This window comes from Triticum dicoccoides, chromosome 4A (assembly GCF_002162155.2).
Source record: "Triticum dicoccoides isolate Atlit2015 ecotype Zavitan chromosome 4A, WEW_v2.0, whole genome shotgun sequence".
Taxonomy (NCBI): Eukaryota; Viridiplantae; Streptophyta; class Magnoliopsida; order Poales; family Poaceae; genus Triticum; species Triticum dicoccoides.
The window spans coordinates 15,260,840-15,266,068 of NC_041386.1; the positions used below are offsets into that span (position 1 = coordinate 15,260,840).

A 5,229-nucleotide genomic window follows, 5' to 3' on the forward strand; every position below is an offset into this window, starting at 1 on the left:
CGATTGAGTATCGATGATTTTTTGCTTAGTAATAATTTCACCAAGCTAGGATATAATGAACCATGCAAATCAACAATTTTTGTGCATAAGAGATGATCCCAGTGAGAGGTGGTGCCATTGATGCATGTTGTCGATTGGACATTCGAGGAGAGTCAACAAAGATTGGGAGTAAACCTTTAACATAGAAGTATTAACTCAAGGAAAATATAAGTATGGCAAGGGAACACTCTCTTTGTTTGTAAGTACATGATGTTATATACACCGACACATTCTCGAGTGTGCATATTTGACCATATGTCCATAAAAAATAATGAAAATGCATGTAATGCAAATATTTTTCATCCAAAATCCAGCTGCTCGATTATTTTGTGTGCATGAGTTGTTGGTCATTCTTATGCAATATAAAGTTGATACATATAATAAAATTCTGAGTTAGAGGAACATCTAACATTGTACATGATATAACATAACATTGGGTCTTTCTAGGGCACATCTAGATGTGCCCTAATTATTGCACATCTAAGTGACAATCAAACATAAAAAGAATAGAAAAAAGAAAAAGGAAAAAGTAAATACCCGCATGAATCTTCATGTAAAATCATTGACATAGAATTTAGATGTGCTATAGCAAAACCGATATTAAGTATGTACATTGAATTAATTAGGTTCCATACACTTACCATTATGGATAATATATCTATGCCATGGAATTAAAAATTGGAGGTGAGCAAGCTGGCATGTCATTTTAAGAATATTTGATATTAAATCAATATAATGAGATTAGTTGGAATAATAGGAGAAACAATAGTTTTTTTCTTCAAGATATTATATCACCACGTAGGATTGAATTTAAGATCACCAACCAGACTATGTTTTTTATGTCGTATTTGTACATAGATTGAACTTTGAACCTCGAGTAGATCGATTCGTCATTTGTACTGATCTAATAGATTATCAGTTAGTCGAGTTCACTTGACCCAGAACTATGGAAAACATATTGACCCTGCCGGTCACATGTATATGATATTACACCAGTACATGAATTCGAAGCTTTGTAAATGTTATAGTAGAAGTCCTTGTTCAGGCGGTTGTTGGCTCTAAGGTAGACACCAAACTAAATCACGAGATGATTGGTACTGTGTACAAGATATTAGAACAGTATGCGTGATATCACCTAAGAGGCATCCAAAAAAAATAGCAGGTCACTTGATTGTACATGTGAAAGCATTACGCTATTGTGATATTACATGATTGCAAAGAGTTAAAGTTTGCATCATGAGACGACCATTTCGATCTTCTTAGTCGGCAAATTGTTTGGCATGGTATTAGTTGTACATAGAATTTATATTTGGTTCATAAGTGAACCAATCCTTGTTAATCAGGGTAATTTTGATATGTTGGTCTATGATTTTGAAAGGTAAAAATAAGGATTTGAACCGTGTTTGATCTAAAACCACAAAGTTTCCTTTCCTTAACTTCCAAAGTAACTGCCAAAGCATGCTGGAATTTGTTTCACTTCTAACTGTCAAGCAGATAAGTTCTACTAATTGTCGGTACATTTTTAACAAAGCAAGCATTTCAAGCTGGCTGTGCTTAAACCTTTCATAGACATCCACTTGTCTGCAGATTAAGTGTGTTTGCTTATTTTACTTGTCAATGCAGGGTTATGGAAGGTTCCGGGTTGTAAGAATTGCCGTTTTCAGTACTGAAAGAACATATTCTGGAGCACTTTATTCTTGCTGTCCATATATTGATAAACCTGCATCTCTCTTGAGTTTCTTATACCATTAAGAAACTGAAGCCTTTAACATCAACTTATGTTCCAATTATCAAAATTCCACTTTCTATACTATTGTTTCCAAAATTTGCTGCACTTATTTTACCAAATGTAAATCGTTATATTATTAAGCTTTTTGGTTTTGGATATCCGTACCTATTTCCATCATAAGTTGTATAGTTGACAGATTTATCTGATGAGAGGAAAGCGGCCATGTTTTGTAGTCAGTACCAAGAAAATTGTGGCTTACCACGATACCACACTCAAGCAAGCTCTCTCCTTTCAGGCTGTAAATAGGACTTACTTGGAGGATTGCACGATATTTTGGAATAGATACAATGTCCCATATCAAGCTTATCATTCTTGTAATCATGAAATGTTTTTACGAACTTGGTACCATTTCTAGCATGTTATCATAGCAGCAGTTCCTCTTGCATAAGCATTCTAATCTTTACTCAAATTCGCAATAAATTTGTTACTTGCACATGCCTTATGTGGCGTCATTCTACTTGATTTAATTTACTAACCGTCTTAGTTAGTATGTCATGTCTTCTAGTCAACAGCTGGTCCCAATACTATTCTAACAACTTGATATTTTATGAATCTTCCAGTCGTTCGATTATTGCTGCTAATGAGCTATAGTGACGACATCACTCCTTACAAAATCCTCGCTGGTCAGCTAATCGTGTTGATGCTACAGTAAACACACTATCATCCATATATTTCATGAACTACTTGCTAGTTTAATTGACCAAGTGAGTCTTATTTAAAGAAAACTCTTTTTGTGCAGGGCTTGACCATTGGTACTTTTCAGGTTTTACCGCGCTTAAAAAAATTATTTAAAGATCCATTGTGTACTTCTGTACCCAAGAATGATGTTTAACAAACAAGTTTTTCTGATCAGACTGAAATGGACATTTCTCATACCAATTGTTCATGCAAGGCTGCCATGTTATCTAACCCATGTCAGAGATTAACCAAACAGAGCCTAGTGGATTAGAGACCCTAGTGCAATCCCTGGCCATAGGGTATGATAAAATAAGACATTAAACAAAATCTTACCATTCAAAATGGCGACCGGTTCACTTGTATTATTTTGATTGCAGTGGCATTACGAACGTGGCGTGCTCTGAAATAACGGTAAAAATAGTATAAATAAGAAAGCAAACATATGGAAGTTTACACGGACGTGGAGTAACTGAGCCCGAGCACAAGTGCTCTCGTTATCCGCAGCGTTAATTGGCGTCTCTAGATCTGTGCCATTGCTTTATGCGAGAGTTGGAGGTCCTCCAGAAATCGGTCACTGTACGTCTGTACCGAAATATGTATGCGGCGCGTCGTGGTGGGCCAACGAGACGGGGCATGGTGACCAGAAGTAACGCGCGGTTGAACGGCAATTTGCCACCGACGAGTGTTCCAAGGATCAGAATCGGGGCCGCCGTCTGATCCGTGGATCGGAAAGTTAGCTTTGCCGTCTTGCTACTGTAGAGTCGAATTGAATGCTGGGTCTAGCGTCTTCTCTTGCAGAAGCGAGTGGCGAGGTGAAGACTGCAAGGTCAATGTCAGGAGCGGCAGCGGCGATCCACCATGGAGTTTTTGACGCAACCTAACGGCAGGTTCGTGGATCCTTACCTAACCGGCGATCTTGTCTGCAATTTTTGGGCGTTTTGTCTAGCTATTTGAGTACGTTCGTTCTCCCCCATGTTTTAGATCTGCTCTGCTTGAGGAGGTGGGTGAGAGTTTTGTGCCTGGCCCTCAAGTTGGGATTGGTGGTGCGCTGGCGGAGACGGTCGTGCCGCAGCAGCATCAGCCTGCCATGCCACAGCAGCACGTGCCGGCGGCGAGCGGAGAAGCGCAGATCTGGTCGACCAAGGAGGACGGAGCGGCAAGAAGGGAGAGCTCTCCTCCGACGTCTAAGCTGTCGACGAGGAAGATGAATCCCAGGCTCTCCAATTGAATACGAGGTTAGTGAAAAATCTGCACTATATCTTCAGAGATGCAGAAGATTGATTACTGAAAAAAATTAAGAGTGCAGGATGTTCCTTATGTGTTCAGAGATTCAAAAAATTTAGTAGGGAAAAATTGAGTAGTGGAAAATCTGACTTACATCTTCAAAGATGCTAAAGATTTAGTAATGAAAAATTGAGAGGCGCTAGGAACCAGGGAAGTACATTAGTACTGTAAAATTGCAATGTTCCTTACGTGTTCAGAGATTCGAACTATTTAGTAATGTGAAAATGATTAGTGAAAATCTGTCTTACGTCTTCAGAGATGCTAAATATTTAGTAATCAGAAATTAACAGCAGCTATAAGAATCAGGGGGACTACACCAGTACTGAAAAAATTGAGGAGTGGTAAATGTTCCGTATGTGTTCATAGAATCAAACTATAAAATGATCTGTGGAAAAACTTCCTTACGCCTTCAGAGATGTAGAAGATTTAGTAATAAAAAATTGACAGCACTATACGAATCAGAGGAGTGCAGCAATCTGAGTTGAGAGCAGTCATTAAAATGCATTCAGATAATTCATGTTTGTAGTATTTGGTGTTTGCAGGCTGAGAATTGGTGCTACTGCGCCAAGCAGAGCACCGTGCCTGACTCGAGTCAGTGCGTTTGAGAAAGCTGTTAGGTGTTTTGCAAAGAAGCCGTCTGAAAATGTGATCACGCCCATTCTTGGCACTACATTCGACTCGTCGGGTGAGGCCTACGACTTCTACAATCTGTATTCATGGGAAAGGGTTTTGGCATAAGGTACGGAAAGAGCCGGCTAAATGTTGAGAGAAATGGGCTAAGCCATATTTCAATGGTGTGTTTTGTGCGATGATGACCAGCACACAGAGGAGTGAGAGCGCGAACCATATGTTAAAAAATTATGTGCCTCCTGCTGTGTCCCATGCATATGTTTGTGCAGAAGTATATGAAAATATGATGCTCCTTTCTGACAGAGAATCCGATAAGAACTATTAGGACAAACGGTCGAGAATTGTAAGGATGTTATCTGTTCATCCGTACGCATTTTTTCCATGTTTCTCCAGAATGCTTGGCTGCGCATTGGTGCATACAAAAGTAGAATCTTGTTGATGTTGTTTGAGAAAATTGCAGGGGAGACTGTTGATGGGGCCGAACCTTGCAGTGGAGAGGCATGCCAGCAAAATATACACTAGGGCTATATTTGAGCAATTTGAACACATACTGTACGAGTGCGGGGCTTATCAGGTTGAAGAAGTTGAAAAACATAAGACATACATCGCGATCCATAGTGAAGCAGAGAAAAGGGAGAAGTGGTCAAAAATTTTGTACAAGGTTACAATGCTTGATGGGGCAACTGAGTTAGACTGCGAGTGTGCGCAATTTGCACACAAGGGGCTGTTGACTGTTGTGTAGCCATGTACTCAAGGTCTGTGATAATGTTTGGGGAGTAACTGATTTATCATTTTAAAACTCCAACCCA

At 39.4% G+C, this 5,229-nt stretch overlaps 1 long non-coding RNA gene across 1 annotated transcript; it reads left to right on the plus strand.

Moving 5' to 3' along the window:
• The first annotated feature begins 3,331 nt into the window (after positions 1-3,331).
• LOC119288544 lies at positions 3,332-4,462 on the plus strand. The gene is made up of 3 exons (XR_005141216.1): positions 3,332-3,393; positions 3,488-3,741; positions 4,333-4,462. It is a non-coding gene; the product is annotated as an uncharacterized LOC119288544 (long non-coding RNA).
• The last annotated feature ends 767 nt before the right edge of the window (positions 4,463-5,229 follow it).